The sequence below is a fragment of the Peromyscus eremicus genome, chromosome 3, assembly GCF_949786415.1.
Source record: "Peromyscus eremicus chromosome 3, PerEre_H2_v1, whole genome shotgun sequence".
NCBI classification, from domain to species: Eukaryota; Metazoa; Chordata; class Mammalia; order Rodentia; family Cricetidae; genus Peromyscus; species Peromyscus eremicus.
In genome coordinates this window covers 20975653-21002551 of record NC_081418.1, presented here as the reverse complement: position 1 = coordinate 21002551, position 26899 = coordinate 20975653, and the positions used below count along the sequence as shown (strand labels likewise).

At 40.4% G+C, this 26899-nt stretch overlaps 1 long non-coding RNA gene and 1 pseudogene across 1 annotated transcript; one reads left to right on the top strand and one right to left on the bottom strand.

Annotated features, from left to right (window-relative positions):
- Positions 1–4800: 4800 nt before the first annotated feature.
- On the bottom strand, positions 4801–19426 carry LOC131905676 (uncharacterized). The gene is made up of 3 exons (XR_009378011.1): positions 19273–19426; positions 14121–14184; positions 4801–5111 (listed from the first exon to the last, which is right to left on the bottom strand). It is a non-coding gene; the product is annotated as an uncharacterized LOC131905676 (long non-coding RNA).
- Positions 7991–8506, top strand: LOC131905675 (ubiquitin-fold modifier-conjugating enzyme 1-like; annotated as a pseudogene).
- Positions 19427–26899: the final 7473 nt, after the last annotated feature.

The following is a 26899-nucleotide window of genomic DNA, read 5'->3' as shown; positions in this document are numbered from 1 at the left end:
ACTTGAGAGCAATACTAAGTTGACCATCTATTAGAGGTAGCTGTTGCTATGTGGGCTTGTTTCTGAGTCCTTTATTCCAGGGCTTCTTAAACTTCTGCCACTCAAGGTCCGTTTCCACCTGAGAAATCTTACACAGTCCTGGGTGAGCAGATAAAATAGGTGTGCAAATCAAACAAATTTAAAGAACTCTGGGCTGGTGAGCTGATTGACACCTGGGTAACCCTCGCTAAATTCATTGGATTGATGTTGAAGTTGGATGAACCTAGGAAGCTATCTATTTCTTTTAGGCTTTCCAAATTTAAAAGGGGGTTGGATGTTTTAAGTATTCCCTTAAAGGAGTCTTTATTTTTTATTTTTTGGCATGTGTTATGAGATTTCCCTGATCATTTCTGACTCTAATAGTTTGAGTTGTCTCTTTCTTTTATTAGTTGAGCCAAGGGTCTGTCAATTTTATCTCTTCAAAAACCAGCTCTTAGAATAATTGATTCTTTGTATTGTTTCCATTGGTTCTGTTTCATTAACTTCTGCTTTGATTTTTCTATTTTTTCTTGCCTTCTACTGGCTTTGAGTTTGGTTCAGTTTTCTTTTCCCAAATTCCTGAGTTCTGTCAGTATGCCATTTGTTTGGGTTATTTCTGATTTTTTTTAATATAGTCACTTAGGGCTGTATACACCAGTCTTAGCACTGCTTTTAATGTGTCCCAGGGGTTTTGTTGTGTTGTGTTTTCATTTTCATTTATTTCCAGTATTTTTTTATCCCTGATTTCTTTTTTGACCCATTCATAATTTAATAATGAATTATTCAATAGCCATGAATTTTTGTACTTACTAGAGATTTGTTGCTATTGTTTTGTTTTATTGCTTGATAGTCAGAAAGAATACACAGAACTATTTTGATGTTTCTGTATTTTTTGACATTCGCTTTGTGTTCCAGGATATAGTCTATTTAGAAAAGCTTCTATGGGTTGCTGAGAAGAAAGTATATTAATTGATGTTTTGGTGGAATATTCTGTAGGATTCTGTTTGGTGCATTTAATGTATGATATCATTTAATTCTATTGTTTCTCTGCTTATTTTTTGTCTACATGACCTGTCTATCGATGTCTGTGGCCCAGGGTGATACCAAAGGCCCTATGGATGCCCGGAGTCTAGGCTACAGTCTGTGGCTGTGTTGGTGCCTGAGGATTGTGCCACCACCATGGCCATACTGACCTTGGTAGCCTGTGGTGCCACATGGGGCCATGGTGGTTTGGGGGCCCAGGCTGCTGCCTGCCTAGGGCCATGTCTGGGTCCCCGGGACCCAGCAACAGCCAGGGTCTGGGTTGATGTCCATGGCTCCTGTGGCCATCGAGGACTGTCCAGATGCTGGGGTCTCGACAGCCACCTGAGAACATGTTGGTGTCTGTGGTGGTTTGAAAGAAAATGGCCCCCAAAGGGAGTGGCACTATTAGGAGGTGTGGCCTTATTGGAAGAAGTGTGTCACTGTGAGGGTGGGCTTTGAGGTCTTTTCTACTCAGGCTTCTTGCACTGTGACAGACAGTTGACTTCCTGTTGCTTCTGAATCAAGATGTAAGACTATCAGCTCCAGCACCACATCTGCCTGCATACTGCCATGTTCCTTGCCATGATGATAATGGATTGAACCTCTGAAACTGTAAGTAAGCCACTCCAATTAAGTGTTTTCTTAATAAGAACTGCCGTGGTCATAGTGTCTCTTCACAGCAATAAAACCCTAAGACAGTGTCTGAGGGCCTGTTGCCACAGGAGCCATACTGCTCCGGATGGCCTTTGCTGCCACCTGGGCTATAGTGACATCTGGGCCCAAGCTGCTGCTGAGGGTCAAGATTGCTACACAGTAGTAAAGAGTAAGTCCAACATGAAGACAGAACACAAATATATACGCAAGGAGAAATCTGGGAGGAAAAAGAGAAGTAGCCAACTTTGGTTGGAAGTCGACTTCATCACACGTGAGGAAGCTGGGCACACCAACTTGTTTCCTGCTTCCATTTGCTTGGTTTACAGGGTTCCACCCTTTGACTGTGTGAATATTTACCAATGGGTCATGGGTTTGTTTTTTTTCAGATCACAAATTTTGATCCAATCAGCTAGTCTGCATTCTTAATTGGAGAGCTGAATCCATTAACAACTGGGATTATTACTGAGAGATACTTGCTGATTCTTTCCATTTTACAACTGGTTTTCTTGGTTGGCTAACATAAATTTTGTATCCTTTATTAATCTGAGAGGCTTGCATGTTGGCAGAATTGGATTTTTTATTCTTTCCTAGTTTTCCTCTGTTAATCTATTCCTCTCATAAGACTTAGTTTTTACTCTGCTTTTGTGTTATAACTGTCTTTCTTTCTCCCTGTAAGTGTCTCTGTGATCCTAGGTTAGTGGTTATGAATTGCTGTGGGTTATACTTATCCTGGAAGGGTATCTCTCTTCATTTATTTAAAAAGATATCTGAGAGGAATATAGTCATCTTGTTGGGCAGTTATTTACTTTCAGGACTTGAGATGTGTCTCTCCATGCTGTCCTGCCGTTCAGAGTTCCTGCTGAGAGGTCTGATGTGATTGTGAAGATCTTCCCTTGGAAAGAACTGGGCTTTCTTCTCTTGATGCTTTGAGTACAGTGTCTTTGTTCTGCATTGTGTCAAATGTGCAACGATGTAGCCTGGGGAGATTCTTTCCTGGCCATGTCTATTTAGGGTTCTCAATGCTTCTAGCATGTCCATATCTTTCCCTATATCTTTAGAAATTTTGTGCTATAATTTCAATGAGTAGTTTTTCTATAACGTTAGGCTTTTTTATTTTCAGGAAACATATTTTTCATCTATCTTTTTGTGTACATGTATATAATGTGTTTTGATTTTATTCACCCCATACTGCCTCCCTCCAACTCTCCCTAAAATGCAGTAAAAAGCAATTAAGTACTCCAGTTATAGCCTTAATAATTCTCAGAAACATGGAATTAGGATACTGCTAGAATAAATATACTTTAAAATTATTAAAGTATATTTAATAATATACTTTATTATTAAATATACTTTATGTGTATGTGTGTGTGTGTGTGTGTGTGTGTGTGTGTGTGTGTGTGTGCCATGTGCACAAAGGTGTCCCTGGATGCCAGAGGAGGGCATCAGATTCCCTGAAGCTGGAGTTGCAGAGAGTTGTGAGCTGCCCTACATGGGTACTGGGACCGGAGCTCAGGTCCTTTGGAACAGCAGCAAGTGCTCTTAGCTGCTAAGCTATTTCTCCAGCCCAAAAAAATTAATTTGAGGAAGTAAATCAGAAGAGGGGATGAAGAAAGAGAAAAGGGGGAAAGTGACACAGAAATAAGAGGCAAAGTAGGTGGACTGGAGACATGAGATATAATCAAATCAAATCACATAGAGCATAAAAAAGCAGAACGATTATAAAAAGCTAACTGAGCAAAACTAAAAACAACTAGGAAATAGTAATGTAAAAGTGAAAAACAGAAAAAATGCAACAAAAGTTTTGGAAATATAGAGTCAGCCTATATTTCTTCCTTCCTGCATTTAGGTTCTCTTGGTCCCTGGGTTGTTTTAGGAGTTGTTTCTGCTGGTGGAAGAACAGGCTGCTTATATGTAAGTTCTGGCATGTTAGACTGCAACTCTGCTTACACAAGCTGCAGTTTGTCTGTTTCCCCTCACAGGCTGAGTTCCTGCATGAGGGTCCACCCTCCCGTGGGAGTGTCCCCATGCCCTTCATGAATTGCCCGCTCAGGACAGCATCTACTCTGCTAGCTACTGTCTAACGTGTGTGCTGAGTGCTTATGCTGTCTACACATGGATTTCAGTTTCTGAGGCTCTGACAGGACTGTGCTTATATGAGTGCTTACCTTTTGCAGCTGGGCATTCCTACCTTATGAGGCTCAGGCTGCATTTCCACCTGCATTTTGTAGCCATGCCTGAGTGTATTCGTATCTGCTGAGTGTATTTTTAGGTCTGCTCTTGTGGAGTGTTCAAGTGGTTCACAGGGTAGTTGCCCTCTTAATCCATGGAGTAGGGTGCCTTGGGGAATTGAAGACACAGTGGTGCCAAGCTTTCTAGATGCTTCCCAATGGACTGGTTTAATTACAGCTTCTCTTAGAATCAGCTAGCGTAATAGGTAGTACAGCATGGTTGTTGCCTGCTTTACACAGTTTGGGATTATGTCTAAAACTGTTTTTGTTTTTACTTGTCTTTTATTGAAAATAATCTTCATACACTATATTCTGATCATGATTTCCCCTCTCCCATCTCCTCCCAGACCCTCCCCACCTCCCCACCCACCCAACTCCACACCTTATTTCTCTCTCTCTTTAGAAAACAAACAGGAAATAAAAAAAACTTGTGTTTTTGTTGTGCTTTCTTCTGGAAACTCTCCTTCTCTCTTTCATTTGTGGAACAGTGAGTAGAGAAAAGATTCTTTCCTTCCCAAACCCTGTGTTCAGTGCTCCAAGGCAGAGTCTGCTGCTTCTACACAGAGCTAATTGGTCAGTGTTTCTTACCATCGATATTCCACTGACTGTGGCTTACCATGGGCCTCTCTTGCCTTTCATGCGTCTCGCCTCTCTCTGATGTCACAGGTCAAAGGTGTTCTTACAGATCTCTGGGAACACAGGAGAGTGCAGTCTGTCCTGTGCGCTTGCCTTATCAGCATCAGTGTTCCGGACTAAGAGTTTCTTTTGTCTTGAGTTAGTTTTGCCTTGATAGTGAGTAGTTAGCACAGCAATATTTGGCTCATTTTTGTGGGGAACATATTTTTATTTTTAGTTACTGTACACTTTTCTGGTTCAGATATTGTTTTACAGACTAATAATTTTATTTCAATTTCAGAGTATCTGTCTTCTCGTGGATGGTTTAAACACATTCATATATATCCATTATATTATTGTCTTATGAACTTTAATTTCTATTTCCTTACTTCTACTTATCATTTTTATGTTTTGTTGCATTTTCTTTCCTTTTCTCTGCTGTCTGTTGAGTGGGGAAATTTTTCTTCTATTTGAAACTTGAGGATCAGCTTAAGTTTCTTAGTAGTTTTCCTTGGACTTTCTTCCCAAGATGAAACTCTTAGTTATTTATCACATGTCCTCCGTGTTCTGCTTCTGTTGTTATAAGAAAGATGGGAGGAAATTAGACAGTTCCTAGCAAACAATTTCAGAAGAAGAATGGACCTGTCATCCATTAAAATCCCAGTACAGGGAGAAAACTAAGGCAATGTAAAACCAAGGCAGGTGTCCAGGAGATCAAGGCTGTTACAATCATCACAAGGGAATAACAATCTGGTCCAGAGCTGGGGATGAAAATATAAAGCAGATAAGTTGACAGGTGCAAATTACTCTGCTGACATGAACTTCACCTTAGCTATGCATCCTATGTATAGATGATAAACTCATGTTTGCACCAATTTTCCTTTTATTATTTGAAAATGACTTTTGATAGGTCATAAATGAACTAGAGGGAAAATGTCTTGTGAGAATGGAATTGAAACCTGGGAGAAAGGATTTAACAAGGATATTACCTGTAGTGAGCTAGCACTGTTGGCAAAGGACTTCCAGGAAACTAAGTTATTGAGGTACAGTGTGCTGGGGTGGGAAAAAATACTACCAAGAAACAGTCAGTGTTATGGAAAACCATGCCTCAAGCCTGAGGAAATAAATTTATGATTAATTCTACCCACGTTCAGTCTCATCTCATAAATACTATGCCAATGATTAATTTTTGCCTGTTTTAATTGCTGGTGGTGCATGGCCAGCAGTTAGAATGAAAGAAAAGTAAAATCACAGAAGCCAAAGAGATGAAAAAATTAATCATAAATCAAACACCATGGACCCCCCCAGGAAATTAATGTAATAAAATAAATTTCACTTCTGTACTGTACCAAGTCACTGCTCTGGGAAGTTTTGGAGACTACTTCAGGAGAATTAGTATTAGGTAATAAATATTTAACTCATTACTCCTGTGTAACCATTAATTGTTATGGACTTTTCCTTCCATATAAATGCAATATGATATGTTGACAGTAGTTAGGGGTTTAAGAAAGAGCATAAAAACATATTCCACAGTGAAAGGGTAAGAGCTGAACTGAAGCTCTATGGTTTCCTCCGCTCTGACTGTGTAAAAGTTCATTGAGATACACAGGCTTTGGATCTGCTTAATTTCAGTGTGGCGCAGTCTTCTCTTGCAAGTTCTTCTTAATAAATTTTCAGTGTTAAAAAGAAAAAGGAATCTAAATGATTCAGGTTCACTATGATTCCATAATTCCAGTCTACCCAATGTCAGATGGCACCCTTGCTCTGTAAAGTAGTGTTGCCCTACGGGAAATATCAGGACCTTTGACAAAAAAATTGCAAAGCTAACGTGTGAAACAGAACTATGGTTCAAATAGGATCCACCTGAAGACAAAGCAAAAACCAGTTCATTAACTCTCCAACTCCAAACCTCAGATTTCTCTGGCTCTCTCCTAGGAAGATTATCTTCAAGTAAAGCCTGCTGTGTGTCAGCTCCCTACACAGGGGAAGTGGGGAGGGAGGGAGAAGGAAGGAAGAAGGAAAGGAGAGAGAACTTAAGTCAAACCTGCCTGCCCAGTTATTCATTCTTTTATACTAAAATAAACAACCAGAACTCAGTAGACAAACAGAAAAAGGCAGCTGTATGAAAGAAGTCCAAGGTACTTACCCTGTACATCAGGTGAGGACAAAAACAAGTGAATGAAAAGTGGTGAGCCCCTTAAGAAACCAGAGAAATTTCCCATGACTTTTCACCCATAAAATAAGAGCAAGATCAGAAAAGTGAAGTAAGAATGATAGAGGATGGGGAAGAAGTGAGAATAACTTCAAACCACAAAGTAAAAAGACTCAGGTGTAGAAAATATGAAGCTTTACAAAGATAAATAAAAGATGAAATTAATAATGACTCCAAGAAAAGTGAGTGGAAAGAAGACAATGAAAAAATGAAAATAGTAGGAAAGAGCAGGCACCATGGAGGCAAGGTATTTGCTACTAACCCTGAGGATCTGAACTTGAGTTCTGGAACTGACGTGGATAAAAGAGAGAACGGAATCCCGCATAGTGTAGTCTGACTTTCACACTCATGCCTGCCACATGCATGATCACACAAATACACAAATAAATAAATGGAAACCCACAAACAGTAATAGAAGACAACCACTGATCACAGCATGTTAAATACAATAAATAATGTAGACGTTTTTAAAGAGAAGAAAATCAACAACAAAGAATGTTGTCATCTGTCTTAGCAAACAGTTTAACAACAGTGTGTTCTACAGTCTTGACACCGTATTTCCATCCACTAAGGTCAGTATAGCCTGTCTCCATTACCAAAATGGCTGATCTAGTTAATCAGTAACTTTTGTATTTTGGTTAATATGTTCTGTTCAGTACCAGTGTTTTATTAGCATGTGTTGATTATACATAATAAAGGATTTTATCCTGAAAATTTGATTCGCACATGTAATGTATTATCATATTCACCCTCTGTTAACACTGCCAATTCCTCTCCCATCCTGCTGGTCCCTTTCCTCTACCTACCTGGTCCCTCTTCCTTCTTCATATCTTGACTGATTGACTGATAACTCAATGAGTTTCATTAGCATTGTTTCTAGTGCCCGTAGTGAGGAATTTTCAAGAGGTATCATGCTCATTACCAATGGCTTTATCACTGAAGAAACTATCTCTCCCTTCGAGAAACAGGTAAATGACTATGGTCATGTGACTTCTAGTAGACCTCTTCAGTGAATTCATCTGGACCTGAGTTTAGTCAATCAAGGAATTTTTTTTAAGTATGTATGAGTGTCTTGCCTGCATGTACTTAAGCACACTGTGTGCATGCAGTATCCAAAGAGACCAAGTGTCAGATCTTCTGGAATTAGAATTATAGATGGTTTGAGCTGCAGTAGGGTGTTGAATCTGAGTCTGATTGACTGGTTGGAACTGCCAAACTGTCTCTTGCACCCTGGTCCGAGATGGCGGATGAGGCCACCTGGAGGGTCGGGTCAGGTCGGGTTGGGTCGGATCTGAGATCCCAGTGCAGAAGACTAATGCCGGACTCTGGGATCAGGAACTGTGGGTGCAGTGACTAAAGGAGGAATATAGTCCTTTATCCCCCTTTGGAGAATAAGAATTAGGACAATGATTGGTTCCAACTGGAGTTCAACAAGGAAGGACCTGCTGGTTTGGAAAACGCTGGTACATCCATGACTTCCTCAAATTAGTTGGACATCAAGTTTGAAATTGCTATCGCATATCCCACTACTGCTTCAGAAATTGTAGTTCCTGAGCTGGATGGGAAGACAGCAAAGATGTACAGGGGTGGCAAAATAGGTCTGACCAATCATTTCAAAACTCTGTGGGCCAGGAATGAACCCAAATTTGTACTAGCTCATCCCCTGGCCCTAGGGCTGGGTCCTTGGCTGACAGTGCAAGTCCCTGATCTGATTCAGAAGAGTGTGCGCCAGCACGAAGAAAAATGCAACCAATGAAGGATGAAGCCACTAAGGTAGGACAGAAGGACTTTTGATAGGCTGCTTTCTTGTGACTCATAATTCTTTCACAGGTTACCTCTGGCTGGTACAAAGTAGCTGGAGGAGGAAAAACCCAATAAAGTAAGGTCACAAAGTTTCTAAATTAAGCTGAATAGGGAGGTGAAAGACTTTGGGTCTTGAAATAGGTAATTTGTATTCCTTAGAGCCCTGAGGCATCTCTGCAGGCATAGGGCATGACTGACAGCACGTTGCTCTTTTTTTTGGTTTCTGGAGACAACCTGTCAATAAAAGCTGCTTCCCATGATAAGGAAGAGAGAGAGAGGAGAACTGCTGTACTGTGGAGGGATTGGAATGTTATAGGTTCAGAGACTGATTACCTATCTTGGATTAGCTTTAGTCCATAGAAGAGCCATTCTTTTCTTTTCTCACCTCTGCATCAGAACTAACATCCTGTGGCTAATAAATTAAAAAAAAAAAAAACAAAAACAAAACTTTGGAATCTATTAACTTAGCAGACCACTGGCTTCCAGTAACCCAAAGGCTCAGAATGTTATCAGGTGGCATCTTAGAGGGATTGAAAAGCCTCCCGCATCTTGCTATAACCACCTCTCTGGTGTACCCACCAATGTGTTTAAAACTTTCCTTGATTTATGATTTTCTTTATTATGTAAAACTACAAAACTTCATGAAAATTCTTCCATGTTAGAACATGGAACTTGGGGTAACCTAAATATGTGTTCCTAAACCATAGTCACTCCAAATGGCTCCAGAATAAACTGTCTCTTCTCCCCTTTAAGATGAAAGCTGTGATTTTATGTCGACAACAGCTAAAGGCATTGCCAAGCCTGATGACCTGAGTTCAGTTTCTGTGGCCCATGTAGTAGAATAAAAGAACTGACTCCTGCAAGTTTCCCTCTGCATACACATGTGTCATAGCATGTGGACACACACACACACACACACACACACACACACACACACGATAGATAGATTAGATAGATAGATAGATAGATAGATAGATAGATAGATAGATAGACAGATAGGTAGGTAGATAAATTTGGGGCAAACAGTCTTCTTTTCCAAGTCCTGTCCAACAAGTACACCCCAACCAAGTTTCTCTTTGGCTCCAGCCTCAGCTACCATTACAAATCTTCCATCTTCAGACACAAGTGTTAGAGGTCAGAGTGAGGGCACACATTCTCCCATAACTCATCAGTAATAGAAGATTTTGCTACAGTAGGCAGTGGTTCATTTAATGGATGACCAATTTAAATTAACAACCAAAAGCAAGAGTAGAAATCCAATCAGGTGTAGCTTATCATACTGATGTTAACTGAGTTAATTCATGGTTTTTATTTCAGGTTTGGGTGCTTTTATTAGTTATAATCCAGAGGCCTCCTCAGCTCAAGTGGGTATCCATTTAGAACAATATCCCATGCCCATAACAAAGAGCCTCATAGTTAGGAGATGATTTCATCCTTACACTAAAATCATCCTGAAACACAAGTCAACTAGCTCTCCTAAAGCACATTTTAAACTTTCCTTCTTGAACATACCCTTTGAATACTCTGTGAGCCTCATATAGTCTTTGCTCACTCTCAAATTCACACCTCTAGACTTTGGTACCTGAAGGCAAGTCTGATAGACGCTACCATAGTCGCTCCCCACAGTCAACTGTGTAGTCAGACTTCCCTTGGGCTGCCAGCCTGCAAATAATGGCATGGAGACTTATTATTAATTATGGAAGTTTGGCCTTTAGCTAAGGCTTATCCCCAAATAGCTCTGATAACTTAATTAACCCACATTTTTTAATCTATGTCCTGCCATGTGGCTCAGTTACTTCTCCTCTGTACCATATGTCCAACTTGGTCCACATCTCCCTGGCATCTCTCCTCTGTTCTTCTTCCCAGAGTTCTCTCTCTCCCTGAAAATCCTGCCCAACTATCCATACATTTCTAACAGGAGACTCTTTCCAATCCTGAGAAAAGTTTCAAAATGCTCAAGGTCATAGCACGTTCTTAGAATAGATGATAAAGAACAGAGCCATTACCACAGTAATACGAGGTTCCAAGGTCTCAGGACCAGAGTCAGGGGAACAGTGCCCAGTGTGACAAACTCTGAGACATAGCTTTTTATCAGCAGATTTGGCAAGCGAAGAATTGGCAGGCTTTTCCTAGAGTGTTTTGTGTTAGTAACCTTGGTAAAACACCTGTGACTCTGACCTTGTGCATAGCTGTGAAATTTTAAACTTGTGATCTATTTACAAAGGTCTTTAGTCTAGTTTGAACTTGCTCTCTTGCTCTGAAGTAAAAATGAGCTAAATGCATGCAGTTTATGTTAGACTGAGGAGAAATTGTTATTTTTGTTAGTTGGAGTAAAAGGAACAAAGCAGGCTTTAAGTGTCTACAGTCTCATGGGACAATAGATCTGGCTATGAAGCATATCCTAGTATATTTTCTATATATCAAAATTATACAGCTGAATAAAAAGTCATCTTCCTGATCACCCACAGATATGCATGTTCATAGGACTGAGATGTAATCATGAGATTACATATATACATTTTATGAAAATGCATGCTAATGGGGAGATATCATAGCTGTTATTGCACAAGAAGTTATAGATGGAAGCAACATTATTCAGAGTCAGTGTCCTGCATGCCTTGGTCAACAGGTCACCCCATTACAGAACATTCTGCTGGTGGGTTGACATCTAAATTATCAATTGCTATAAACTATAGTTGTGTCAGGGCCTGCAATAGCTCATAACAATGGCATAATCCCCCTAAACACTGACAAACATCCATAATCCACTAAATGACAAAAACAATCACCCAACCCACCTTTTGGAAATGTGGGTGTTATGTTCTCTAGACTGCTTCCTATTGTCTGAGGGTGATGGCATCTTTAGGGGACCCTGAGAAAACTGAGATAATTCTCAAGTCCTGGGAGAGCTAGTTGTTGTCCAGTCTCTGTGTGATGGGAAATTGAAGGGCTTATCTGAAGTCCTGGCTGGAGTAGTTGATGAGGCTGGATCATCTCAGTTAGCAGCTTTGAAGTTGTTCTGGATGCAGAATTTTGCAGAAAGTACAACAGAGGCATTTTGAGAGGCTGGATCACCTAGGCTACTTGTCTTCATTAATGTCTGGTCCTTTTTTTCTGAAAACACACAGACTTTTAAAGGTAACATATATATTTGCATTAATACAAATATGGGATGTGCAGTGTGCACAAGTCAGCTTAAGATGATTTTCTGTTTTATGTTTGAGTAGGTAAAGACATCTGTTAACTTTATAAGTCTGTTTGGACTATATAACCAAAACGCTATCCATGAAATGTGAAAGGATGGCATGTAATAATAAGTCATGAGGACTCTGTAGCCAATAAGATTTATCATTTCTCATCCAGTCTCAGAACTGTTCCCATGTAGAGGGATCAGCATATACATCACCTGTCTTGTAGTTTTTGTTTTGTTTTCTTTTATGTCTGTAGCCAAGATTTTCAGGAGGTCTCTCCCAATCAAGTCTGATCTTTATTAATTTTGAAGAAATCCACGGTGTTCTGTTTCCTGTGGAAATAAAAGCATAATCTCTCCCCCAACACAACACATTTTCTGACTTCCATTCTAAAGTTAATACATTCTTAAAATATATAGGTTGATTTAATTTATCAGTTTTTTTCTACAATCCAATGTCTCTCAGCAGCATATGTCCTTTGCTCATCAGCATTCAAAAAATGTAAAGTCAACAAAGCAGCATACAGGAGCCAGGTGCCCTGTGTTATGGTATTTCCTATCCTTATGTGGCTTATTCCTTTTATATTACTTTACTAGTATAGACTTCACTTTATTATTTTTAAGCTATTTATTTTTTTCTGTGACTGTCTACACCTATTTTCTTTTCTTTCTTCAGTACCTAAGCACCTTTTAAAGCATACTATATCTGTTCAGAGGTTTTCTTGGTCTGGACCTGACCTTATGTATGTCTGTCGTGTTCTCTGACTGCATGGCCCAACACTTAAAGTGGCGGCAGGTACCAGTGGGAGGGAAGTTTCTGAGCCCACCTTCTGGAATCCTTGTGAGCAGCTGTCCACTGATGTGAGGGCTCTCTCAGGGATCCAGGCAGTGACTGCTGCAGCACCAACTGGCATGGCTTCTCCGTTAGTGTGGTTGTGCCACATGTTTGGAATTCCACAACTGTTCTGTATCAGTCAACTCCTTTGACATCTGGGAAAAGACCACCTGCCCCTTGAAACTTTCACATGCCACTCACTCCCATCTTTTTACCATAACGTCCTGCCCTGCTTCTCTGATTACAACCACTACTTCCCATGGGTGACATACAATACTGCTAATCTTCATTATACTTATTACTTTACAAGCTCCACAAACATCACTACCCTGCTAAACACTTAGCAGTTCAAATGAAACTATTCTGCTTATAGCTAATATGTCTGCCACTCAAATTAAGACTGCCTTACAATTTAAAAAAAAATTATGCTAAGGCACCAGGAAGGTCATGAATTCATTTAATTTAATTGCAGCCTCAGCATCAATTTTTCAGTGACTTAAGTTATTTGAAACCCTATAGTGGGCCATAACCTTTGATCTAGTTAAAACTGTTCCTTCCTGTGTGGTTATTTGCAATATAGCCCATATGGTCTTCATCTCAGTAAACTTTAAAGCAAGGTAGCCCACAGCTGCAGACCATGAAAACAACCTAACAGTCAATACTAGACCCTTGTTAAGAGGTTTTGCACACCACATGGGATCTTTAAAGTAGCCACTCCATTGTCAGAGGGCTAATACCATAACCCCTGTCCAGTGCTCTTCTCCATGTCTCAGTCACTCTGCACCAGCTAGTTGAGCTCCCTGCCACATCAGGACTTCCCATCAGCACCCTCAGCCTTGCAGAGACCTGTAAGTACAAAGCTCTTCTGTTTGGTGCATTTTGGTTCTATATCCTTATTGTGTCTTGCTTGACTCAAACCACAATCTCACTTTCCTACACCAGAGCTGTATTTCAAGAAAGAAGCCTCAAGGTCAAACTTGAAAGAAACTAACGTCTAGCCTTCTGAGCTTTACAGATAATGGTATTTACCTGTTTTCTGGCTAAATTATTGTGACACCACAGTGCAATATATTATAAGAGAACAAAATGACCTTGTACCAATTAAAGATAGATTTGAATGAGGACATTTATAGAAGCAATAGGAACTCAGAATGGTTAGCCTTTCCTGAAGCCATTTAGGAATACAGGGAAGGAAGAAAGCATAGCTTCCCCAAAGTCTAATGATTCCAACCAAAAACAACTGGGCAGGGGACACAAATCCTGAGCAAGAGTAGAAAGCAGCATCAGAGGTTCCCCAGGTTTCAAAGGAAGGGACCATATGCAGCTGATGAAATGTATGAGAAGCAAGCCCATGTGGTAATGAATCTGCAGAATACTTCATGAAGCATGAAGTACTCAGGTGAGTGACCCACATCCTCGAGCACATGTGAAGTTCCTCCAAACTGCTTGTAATTAAATGTCCACATCATTGTTATTTGGATTCCTATATCATATAAAGTGACCCTGGGGTGAAAGGAATGGGAGGAGTGACTATGGCCTTACCTCTTTAGCTCTTTTGTCATTTAATATGATGACAGGTGCATGTCTTCTTTCAACTTTTAAATTGCTAAGTGAAAATAAGATGCAACAGTATTGGTTTTTTAAATATATACCATGATATCTCATCTTCATAAAGCTTCATGCTGAAACTTTCAATCTATTTTCCTAACATCGGTTGAATTCTTGCTGTACCTTGTTTCTGGAAAATTCCATATTACCTTTTGCTGTGGGATGGTCTGTATGTCAAATGTGTTGCTGATTGGTCAATAAATAAATCACTGATTGGCCAGTGGCCAGGCAGGAAGTATAGGCGGGACTAACAGAGAGGAGAATTGAGAGAACAGGAAGCTGGGTGAGGGAGACACTGCCAGCCGCCGTCAGGACAAGGAAGATGTAAAGCACTGGTAAGCCACAAGCCACGTGGCAAGGTATAGATTTATAGAAATGGATTAATTTAAGCTGTAAGAACAGTTAGCAAGAAGCCTGCCACGGCCATACAGTTTGTAACCAATACAAGTCTCTGTGTTTACTTGGTTGGGTCTGAGGGGCTGTGGGACTGGCAGGTGAGAGAGATTTGTCCTGACCATGGGCCAGTCAGGAAAACTCTAGCTACAACCTTTTTAAAGAAATTGCCTTTGGAGGAGAAAACAAGGCACAGGAGCTAACATTTCTACCATGGAGCTAACTTTTCCTGCAAAGACTAAAGCAGTCATGCTGTTATTTTCTTCCATACAGAGTCCCATGAATAGTCAGTCTCAGGCACATGAACATTAAGATTACCTCTGCCCATCTCCCAGCCTAATTTTCTGAATATCCCTAAATTCCTAATCACCAATTGGCATCCATGGCACATCTCACAGAAGCCTCACATACCAAATTCATTATTGGTCTTTTAAAAATTCTCCCCATGTCTCCAAGTTCACTAAAGAGCACCTTCACCACTACAAGCCCTAGTCCCGTAGACTAGAATCCTCTAAGAATAAAATGGCTTAGATTGCTCATCATCTTTCTATCAACATACTCTATTGTGTTTTCCCCCTTTTCAATTTAGCAGCAAAGATTGGGAAACTAAACTACATCTCTCAGATTTCTTTACAGTCATGGCTCAGAATACTCATTAGCTCCTGCCGACTGGAAGGACTCGCCACTGTGGGAAGGCTGCCTTTTGGCCATTATGCCTTTTGAATCAGGGTATGGAAACATGGGGTTCAGCGGGCTTTCTGTTCATCCTCCAGCTTCTCAGGCACCAGGAAGGAATTGTGATGGTTGCCACAAGCAGGCTCCAGACCTCAGGACCAATGACAGCCGAGGTGGTAGTGTTGACAGCTCTTATGGTGAATATTTTCAAGTGCAGGGATTCCAGTAATGCTTCTGAAAACCTGTCCTGGGAGGTCAGACCATGAGAATCATCTTTGGAGGCTTGGGCTGCACTCTACTACTCTGGCTTTCCCAGGATTTTTCTAAGTACTCATTCCTAGTGTTGATAGCCTACCAGGAGCAAGGGAAGCCTAACCTCACAATTAAGTTTAATTTCTCCTCTTTCATTATACCCCAAATCTAAGCAGTGACAAGACCTGCCAGTTCATCTGCCTTCATTTCTCTTGTGCCTTTCCTACCCATAGTTCAGGGTTTGGGGATATTAGAGAAAAAGCATCAACTTTGGGTCCCCAAATCACCCGGTGGTCCTGCCATTTTCAACCTATGTTTTCTTAGATAAAACATTTAATAACTCAGCAGCTTAAGCCCCATGAGCATAAAATAAGATTATTACCTAGTTTATAGGATTTTGTGAAAACTAACGATGTCATGTCAAACTCTGGGGAAGATTTCTAGCCTAGAATTCGGTTTTAGTCTTTGCCTTAAGTTAGTATTATTGAACTTGAACCTAGTTTCTGGTTCTTGGATCTCCTTCAACTCGGTGTCTTGATGTTTAGAATAATCACAAATGCAGGAAAGTGGTCTTTGGCTTCAAAGATTTTCATTTCAAAGGACAAATTTGAAGTTTTCTAGAAAGCATGACTTAGTCTGAAAATAGAAAAGTGGGTAAGATAGGTTTGCGATTCTAGCCCTAACATATGCAGAGGTGCCAATGAGAAATGGTAGAGTTGTGTCGAGTCCTCCCTAAGATGGCGTTGCTTTCTGACTACTCAGGGAGTGCATAATTTCCCTTCATTATCTGCCTTCTAAAGTAAAATTGAATTTTCTGGGGGAGACAATTTAAGGACTGTAACATTTCTGCATTCTATTTTATTAAAGTCCATTTGATGACACAGATCCTTTATCTTTCCCAAGGAAGATGATTTTACCCATCTACCTTGTTAGTTTTTTTTTTTTATAGATTTTTACTTCTCTTCTTTTGTGTTTATTTGAACACCTTACACTGCCTGAAAGTTAATTCAAGATCCCTGAGGATGCTGTAGAAATACAGTTAAAAGTCCTTTGAAGCTTGGAAGAAGTTTTCCATGAATTCAGGCAAGAGTGTTCTGACCAGGTCCCCATATAACATTTCTGATGAACTGACTTCTGTTGGCAACATGAGTGCTCACCATTCTAGTAGGAAATTAATAAATTAATAAATTCACCAATAATTAATAAAGGAGTGAATTAGCATAAAATTGTCATAAAATTAAGTCTTCTCTTAACTTTGGTTCATCTATGCTCATTTAAGACATATGCAGTGTTCTTGGCTGTTGGCTTGACTACATCTGGAATTGACTCAAACTCAAGAGTCTGGGCATACATGTGAGGATTTTTTTCTTAATTAAATCATCTGAAGTGAGAAGACCCTCTTCTAATCCAGATCTTTTGAAGTGGGAAGATCTACCTTTAATCTGGACCACAGCTTCTGCTGGCAGCCTATATAAAGGACATGGAAAAAAGAAGCTTGTTCTCTTTGCCTGCTTGTTCTCACTAATAAGTCCATTCCTTCACTGGCATTAGAGCCCACTATTTGGGATTCTGGTGTATACCGAAGACCAGCTGAGATATCCAGCCTTGTGGACTGAACAGCTACTGGATCCTTGGACCTTCCATTGGTAGACAGCCATTATTAGACTAGCTGGACCACAGCCTGTAAGCCATTCTAATAGATACAGTCTATAAGTTCTGTTCCTCTAGAGAACTCTAACACATATACATGTAAGTTTTTATATTTCTGTTTTAGTTAAAAATAGACTACATGTGTTCTACAAGTTTTTTGCATATAATATACATTGACTGGTTTTCTAAGTCAATCCTCAATTCTTTTGACCGCATATCATAAATCATATATACCAAATGCTATGGTTTAACTATGGTGTGTCTCCATGAAATTGCATGCTGAGGCTCAGTAGTAGGAAATGGAGTCTGGTGGAGGGTGTTTGGGTCATGGGAATAAAGCTCTTAGGAATGGATAAATGCCTGTGTTACAGGAGCCAAGTTTTTTCTTTCAGAGGACTAGATTCATTTCCCCAAGAGGAGCTGTTATTAAGCAAGCCCAATGGTCCATAAGAAGCTGTTGTGGTTTGAATAAAAATGACCCCCATAGGCCCATAGGAAGTGGTACTATTAGGAAGTGTGACCTTGTTGGAGTAGGTGTGGCCTTTTGGAGGAAGTATGTTACTAGGGGTGGGCTTTGAGGTATTACATGCTCCAGCCACACCCAGTATAGCAGTCTCTTCCTGCTGACTATGGATCCAGATGTAGAACTCTCAGTTCCTTCTCCAGCACTGAGTCTACATGAACACCGCCATGTTTACCACCATGATGATAATGGACTAAACCTCTGAAACTGTAAACCAGCCATGATTAAATATTTTCTTTTTTAAGAGTGGCCAGGGTCATGATGTCTCTTCACAGCAATAGAAACCCTAAGACAGAAGCCTTCCGTGAGGCTGTTAGCTGTTGTACCTCTTATTGTTGCTTGGCAATATTGTTGTTTCCAGAAAATATTAGTATAACTAACCGTGAGATGTAAGAGCATGGTTTTTGATTTTTTGAGTTTTTTTCAATTTATAATAGTAGAAAGATAGATCTCCCTTATGGTTCTATCATTGGCTGTTGATTCTCGCTATGACATAGCATGTGATGGTAGAAAGGTAGAAAGTTTAGATATAGATTCCTTTGACACAATTCCTGGTTGCATCCGTTAGCAATTGTGTACCGTTGGTTGAGTTATTTAATCTTGATAAACTGAAATCCTCAATTTACAGAAGATATATATAATTACCCCTGTCTTGTTAATCTGAGGAGTAAATGATCTAATGTATTTGTGTTTAACACTACCTGCCACCTAGAAACCTCTTAATAAGTAGTAGCTGTTGCTACTGCTATTATTAATTTTGTCCCTAACATCAGGCTCCAGTTTTCTCATCTTAACATGTAGTGGGTGGGAGTGACTTAATTGCCATCTCCTTGGAAATGTGTACATGTTAGATGCTCTCAGCCAGCCTTCCTGGCTCAAGCTTATTTAAAGCTATTTCAAATGTTGAGAACACACAGTTCTTGTTTCCTGACTTGGTGTTAGTTTCACCCCATTATCCACCACCTGCAGTGCCCGAGGCTCCGATTTGCTAATTAATTGCTATAACCCACCTAGCAGAACACTCTCCTTAGCTCTGCTCTGTGGCAGTTATCTGCTCCACCTTTCAGGGAAGGGCCTACATGGTTCTTGTTTAAAACAAAATGAGGCTTTTAGGTCAGATCTAGCTCAGATTATCTGAGTCCTGTATTGTGATGTCTTCAGCAATAGACATGTACCCTCAACTGCCGAGAAGCCACCAAGGCCAATAATAGTCTATATTGTTTGGACTACCCTGACCAACCATTTAAAAAGGGGGGTTGGTAATGGGGGTTTCGTTAATACATGGTTTTTGTAGGTTAAAATTGTCAGCCCAAGTGGCTTAACCTCCTTTAAGGTATAGATAGATAGATAGATAGATAGATAGATAGATAGATAGATAGATAGATAGATAGATAGATGATAGATGTAGATACATAGAGAGCTAGATGATAGATGTAGATACAGAGATAGATGGATAGATAGATACAGATACATAGAGAGAGTGTGTGTTTATAATTTTAAGTAAATATAAAATAACATGATTACTTGAGGTTTTATCAAACAAACTTACTATTATTCATTCTTCATCCCCCTTCTCCTTCTGTATTAACCTACCTCCCTCCTCTAGTTGGAGGTCCATGTTTCCATTTCCCACTTCATGTCACGTATATCTTTCTGGTTCCCCCATCACCACTCATGGTCCTTTTATATTTTCCTGGCTTCTGTGATTACTCCATGTCATAGATTCACATATGAAGATAAGGAGCTATGAGCTGTTGATGATAGAGAACATGCAGTGTTTGTTTGTTTTTCTAGGTCTGGGTTGTCTCACTCAATATAATCTTTTATAGATTCATCCATTTACCTGAAAATTTCATAATTTTATTTGTCTTTACAGCTAAGTAGTACTACATTGTGTAGGTGTTGCACATTTTTATTATCCATTATCTGCTGAAGGACACTTAGGTTGTTTCTACTTCCTATCAGTTGTAAATATGAAGGCTATGATCATTGCTGAGCTAGTATCTGTGGAGTTGGAGGCCAAGGCCTTAATGAGAATTAAAACTGAGCTCAGGCTTGGGTGGAGAGGAGTGCACACTTTTAAATAATCAACACTCAGGAGGAAAAGTGGCTGATCTCTGTGAGTTCAAGTCCAGCCTGGTCAATTTGTGAGTTACAAGACAGCCAGGGTTAAAAGAAACAAAATAAAAATGTCTTTTAAAAATAAAAGTAAAACTGGATTCTGAATTCATATAAATTCCAAATCAGCATATCAGAAAGTTGATGGTTTTACTTGAGAAGAGTGAAAACTGTATTGAATTATTAACAAGATATGAATGAGAAACACTTTAATGGTAAGAAAAAGCACTAAAGTTTGTGAAGAAGTCAATTACATTCATGTAAGTCTAAATAAGTTCATCGATTATCAAGGCAGACATGTTTAGTATGTCAATGCAATTTGTGTTAACATGACATTTCTTTAAAAACAATGGTCAGGGATAGAAATGTGGCTCAGTGGTAGATGGTTTGCCAATTTGCCTTAGTGCATGAGGCCTTGGATGTTCCGGATTTGATTCCCAACATGGCTTAGGAAAAGGGGGAAAATGGCATATGGATGTGGCTAATCCAGACTCTCAGATGCAATAAGGAATATTGTATAATGAGTTCATTTACTGTGCAGAATCCAAATAAGCTCTTTCATCACAAAGAAGGCGCACTTACAGGGCTCAAGGGCTTGTAAAAGGCAGAAAGTGACTTGGGACTATTTTTATTTCTCCTTTGACATCAGCTTCTGTAAAATGTCAGGGCAGCCACCTTAAAATATTGTTGCAGCAACTGGAGTTAATGCTCACAAATAACTTCAGTAGTAGTTATAACAACTGAAGAATTGGCTATCAGTCCTGAGAAGAGGTTTATTTGGACTCTTATTGGGATAAAGAACCAACCCATGGTTTCTCAGATGCTAGGCGGTAGTCTTCAGTTTTGAAATATCTGGCCTATTTATATTGTTTTATTTTTTTAACATGGGGCATGTTACCATAACACATAATCAAACAATATAATTAAATACAGGCTTTGAATCACACCATATCAGCTTGTCCTCCTGAGCTGCTGGAGACTGATGGCCAACCATGTCTATGTGGCTAAGTCCCACTGCAAATTTTAGACACCAGGCTTGGGTAAGTGTCTGTCCAATCAGGTCTGAAACATGTCAGAAATTGCCATGGTCCCTGACTCCACTGGGAGGCACAGGTGGAAGTCCTGTGCCTGGAATTCCCAGTGCTCTTCCCACACCCTTCCCTACCTGAGCTGATTTCCATTTGTGCTATTTTGCTACGATGACAGCTTTGAGTGGAACAGACCACAGTGCATTCTACAACCAAACATTCTACAACCCTTGCCCATGAACTACTTATCTTAGGGTGGTCTTGGTAAACTCTGAACTTGTTACTGATGTTAGAAATACAGGTGACCTTGAGAGACCTGGAACCCTGCAATGGATGACAGAAATAAGAGGTTTTGTGAATGGTTCACCAGCCTTCCAGTCTGCATGCAACTTTTCCATAACCTAAGTTAGCCCAGTAAAAAGTTCCCTTGAAAATAAAACAATAAGCAAAACCAATCCACTGCAATGTGCTCAGTCAGGGCAAGAGAAAGAAGCTCAGTTTATTAATGAGAAAAAGATTGTCCAAACAAGTCAAGGGGAAAGCCAGGTATAGTGGTGCGAAAACCAAACCAAAACAAAACAAAACAGAACAGAACAGAACAGAACAGAACAGAACAGAACAAAACAAAACAAAACAGCCTTCCCTCCTCCAGTTGATTTTTGTCATGTATTTGATCACAGCAATGAGGAAAGTAACTATCACAGCATAGTGACTTTCTCTGATTTATCGATCCCCCATCAGAATGGTTTGAAGAGCTGGTAGGATGTCTCAAAGAGTAGAGCCACTTGCCACCAAGTTATATTGTCTGAGTTTGATCCCGAGGACCCATATCGTAGGAAGGAACCAATTCCCCCAACTGTCTTTACCTCCACGTGTGCACACACAGACATACATGTGTGCATGCATGCACATATGAATGCAATTACGATTTTTCAAACTACTGTTTGATAAAATCAACACAGCCTCCAAGCTTTATAGAACGGGTGAGGTAGAGAAAGTTGCTTCCAAATATTGGAGGAAAAGGAGACATGAGTAGCCCTGAGTCAGTGATCAGAAGAGTTGCTATCGGCCAGGCACTACCACATTGCACTTCGTGAACTGTAAAGAACCCCCACCTTGAGCTAGGACCACAGCTGAGTGTGACGCACACAGATTTTGCATTCTTGACCCATGGTCCAGTGGCACAGCCAGCACCCTGACTGCTGTCCCTCCCACAACTGTCTGCCTCTGGCCTATCAACATTAGTGTCACTGTGTCCACAATCCATCTGTCCCAGCCTTTTGGCCTTCCCTAGCATCCTGTCATGTGTCCAGCTGCCCAGACCCCCAGTGCCTCCCCCACCCCCAGCCAGCTTGGAGCTGTGCTTGTCATTCCCCACCCCTCATCTACACAAAGTTCATCTGCCTCTTTCCCACTTGCTCTCTCTGACATGCTGGTTTGACAGAAGACCAAAGCATATTTCCCGAACCACGCCCTTCTCAGGATAAATCCCACCTATGGTGCTGTTCAGAGCATCCCTGCTGGGTACCAGGCAATCCTGATCTTCCTGAGAGACTTTCATCGCTGACCTCACCCTATGACCTTGACTCTCTATTTCTACCTTGACCCTGATTGTTTGTTTACTTTTTTGGCTCTGGCCAGCTTCTGGTTTATCTTTGTAACCTATTTTCTTTCTAGAGGCATGAACTTAAAGACAATCAAGTAAAATAGGGAAAAATAGTATTTCTTTTTACATAAAATTAATGTATTGAACGGAATTGTTTTGTTATTTATTTATTTATTTATTTATTTTGGTTTTTCAAGACAGGGTTTCTCTGTGTAGTTTTGGAGCCTGTCCTGGATCTCGCTATGTAGACCAGGCTGGCCTCGAACTCACAGATATCCGCCTGCCTCTGCCTCCTGAGTGCTGAGATTAAAGGCATGCACCACCACCGCCCAGCTGTTTTGTTTTTTAAAAAATAAGATCACCATTTAATTTAATTTCCCCTATCATGTTCTAAAATTTTCAAAGGAAAAAAAAACTGTTCTTTTTAAAAATAAAAGAACATTATGTGGAATGGTGTACTCCATGCTTACAAGCTTTACCTGTTATAGATTATCAGTTGTTATAACATGATGTTGTACCGTGACCCTTGCTTCTGAATCCAAGAAATCAGTACCAATTTAGAAATATATTTACAAGAAAATATTAGGAGAATTTAAAACATTTCTTTAAATCTGGCTACATTGTTTAATATTAAGCAAATTCATTATGAAGTATCCTATTTAAGGGAAAACAAAAAGTTCTCCCCTTGAAATCATCTATGTTCCAGTTGCTAGTGGGGCCCTCGGTGTTTGCCCAAAGACACGACAACACTCCTCTGGAGTTCAACGTGCTTGGCCTGGTGGGTGGGATTAGAAGAGATGGTTCAGTGGTTAATCTGCTGTTATTGCAGAGGATCTGCGTTTGGTTCCCAGCACTCACATGGCAGCTCACAACTGTCTGCAGCTTCAGTTCCAGATGATCTAACACCCCCTTCTGGCTGCCAAGGGCACTGTGCAAGATGTATATACCTGCAGGTAAAACCCTAAACACTGAAACTGAGACACAGAAAATAAAAATAAATAAATCTTTAGAAGAATAAGGACCCACATATCCAGGATTTAGTTCACTTTTCAAAGAGAATCCCAAAGATGTTCCCACATGAAAGTGGGACCTTGGGGAAAAATATTCTTTTGATGAAAGAAATATAAAGGACTCCTTTTGAGTCCTGTTCTGAGAGGACATTTCTTCACAGCCAACAGTTAGGTTCCGCCCTAGAAAGTTGTCTTGTTTTCACAGGTCTAGAAAAATAGAGATGCCATGCTAGTCAAGATGTGAAATTCTGACACTTCATTCATCTCTGTATGTGTTCTCTTTAAGCAGAACTGCATCAAAAAAATCTTTCCTTTTCCTTCTCCAAATGAAAAATTAATATTCATTTCACCAATATTTTGGGTTTTTTGGTTTTTGTTAGTTTGTTTGTCTGTCTGGATTTTAAGATGGGTTTTCTCTGTGTAACCCTGGCTGTCCTGCGACTTGTTCTATAGACCAGGCTAGCCTCAAACTCAAGAGAGCCCACCTGCCTCTACCTCCTGAGTGCTGAGATTAAAGGCATGCACCACCACCACCTGGCCAATATTTTGTTTTTAAGAAAGACAATTCACCACTTCTTAACAGTCTGCCTTAGCCACATGGTGTTCTGAAAAAGTCTATAATGCTTGTGACATCTAATTCCTCCCTCCTGCTCTAAGACCTGCAGAGGACCTTGGGCCTGTGATGACAACTCCTCTTTAATCAACATTGGTACCTCCATTCTCTCACCTGCTACTACCATTGCTGGGCCATCAGGTGTGTTCACAAGGCCTATAGGACCCTCGTGACTTCTACCCAGAGCCAGGCTGCCAATGGCAGATGCCAAAGAGGCCCAGGGCATGTCTTCTGCACTGAAGCCAACACACACCCTCCTCACATTTTAGACCTTCAATATCCCATTGTCCCTTTCAGCATATCGCCTGGCTGTCCTCAAGGATTAATTAATTAACCTGCTTTCACCCTTGCTATTGACTAAAACTATTGAAAGGTGAGCTGACAGCAGTTTGGTAATATACTAAAGAAACAATAATGAATATTCCTAAATCTAACATCTGAATCAGACATGGCTAAAGGCTACATGGTAGTTCATCCCACTGACAGGTTTAAAGCCTTCTGTTCAATGAGTTTTCATTCATTTAAGTATTAGAAAGAGCCCTCTAGATGAGAAGTGTTTTTATAACTGCTTGATTGCTGTATTTCCTCCATAACCCACATCCCTTTTCCCTAATAGTTCACTTCTGGCTGAGAGTTTCTACTTCTAAATCAGAATTCACCTGTATGACAGAGACCGTGCTCACTGTGGGGTTTCACCTCCAGTCAATATGTTGAAGTCCTGACCCTCGGTATGTTACAATGTAAGCTCATTGAGAAGAGGGTCACTGCAGCAGGGATGGATGACAATGAGGTCATTCTGGAGTAGGGTGGGACTTAATCAAATATGAGCAGGATCTTTATATGAAGGAGAAGGTTTCCACAGGGATGCTGGGTGAAGAAGGCCATATGAAGACTGAAATAGATGTGGAATTTTATTTCCACAAGACAAAGAACACTTGGTTCTAGTTGAAGCTGAAATAAACATGGATGGGTCTTCCCCTAGAGCAATGGTCCTCAACTTTCCTAATGCTGCAACCCTTTAATACAGTTCCTCATGCTGTGGTGACCCCCAGTCATAAAATTATTCCATTGCTACTTCATAACTGTATTTTTGTTACTGTTATGAATTGTAATGTAAATATTTTTGGAAATAGAGGTTTTCCACAGGGGCCATTACCCAAAGGTGGAGAACTACTGCCCTAGAGGTTTTGGAGGGATTTGGCTTGTTGACACCCTAATTTCAGACATCTTGCCTCAGAACTATAAAAGGGAAAGATGTTTCTTGAGCCATTCTCTTTGTAGTACTTACTTGGTTACTCATCAACCCAGGGATAATTTTGCCAGTGATTCACTAATCACTTTAGCCAACAGCTACCTACCTACTAGGTGTCCACTGCTGACTCTTGAAGTTTATGTCCTAGAAAAACAGAGATGAGTGGCATGGTCTCATTGTTTCCATGAAACTCCAATCCCAGGAAAGGGCAGGGCACTGGGCACACACACACCAGCAGCCAGAACTAACCAGAGAGCTATAAGCTGTAAACAAACACATGCATGATGCCTAAAGCATCATAGAGGTGCCTCTTAACCTGGGTGTAGGGACAAGTAGAATTCAGTAGAAATGGAAGGAATGGGAAGTTTTGAGATGGAAAGACAAGCATTCAGAAAAAAAAAATCACCCTAACATTTTGCTGGCATAGTCAAGGGGATCACTGGCTGCGTTCAAAATCCATGGGCACGACTGTGAAACAAATCATGTAGCCTTTGCCTTCTGATATGACAGACACTTGAAGTATCCTCTTGCTTGCTTCCTCAGAAGAGATATGCTAAGCGGAGATGACAGAGTCCTCCAAAGACTCCATCATCCAGTCTGGGTCAAAGAAGGTTCAATACTCCCTCAACTTCTCACCCTAAAGAACTATTTTAGCCTTAAATGTCTTCTATAAATGACAGGACCCAAAAGAGACAGCCCGTGTCAGGAGTCGGCTCTGGTGCTGATGCACAGCGGCACTGCTGCCGCTAACAGGACTAGAAGAGGACCCTTCTATTCCTTCTGTCAGGTGAGGCGGCTGACTAGCAACAGCTATTTGGACTAAATGAGAGTTAAATGAATTCATTCATGTGGTGTCAGTCGGTACAAGATTGATTCGTTTGCTTTTTATGCAGAGCTCAGAGAGAACAATGCCAATTACTTCCACAAATAGCAAGGAGCAATCCTGTTAGGAGTGCCTTTAGTATAGCTATTCCTTCTAGAATAAAGCCTTTCTACCTCTATCCTCCCTCCCTCCTTCCCTCCCTCCTTCCCTCTCTTCCTTCTGGCCCTCCCTCTTCAGAAAAAGTGTTTTAGAAATTAAGAAGTTACAGCTCTAATAGGAAAGCCACATTCTTCCTAGGCTTTTGCCACCGCCAACATGGTTAGGAATGACAGTTCCTAACGTTTACTGACTGCTTTTTGTTCGCCAGGTGCCGTGCTAAGAACTCACAAATCACACTCTGAGACAGATGTTCACTTCTATTGTGTAGCAAATGGGAAAAGTGAGACCTGATGGCATCAGGTGACTGACAGTGGCACAATTAGGAAACCCAAAGAATCTTTCCTTGACTCTCCCACCCTCCCCGGTACAAGTTCGGGATTTTAGTCTGAATAGTCAAGTTTTTCTCATTTATGTGTGTTTTGCTACTGTGGTTACTGAGAATTCAGTCCATTCTGCATTCTATTACATCCTGAAACCTCCTTCCAGCTTTCCTTTGCTTCATTAGTAGCAGTATCATTTTTATGATGAAACATTTTTTGAGCCAAAATCATATAATACAAAGTATTTGCTCAGCTCCTGACTTCATGAAGTCATCACAGTTGAGTCTTTGA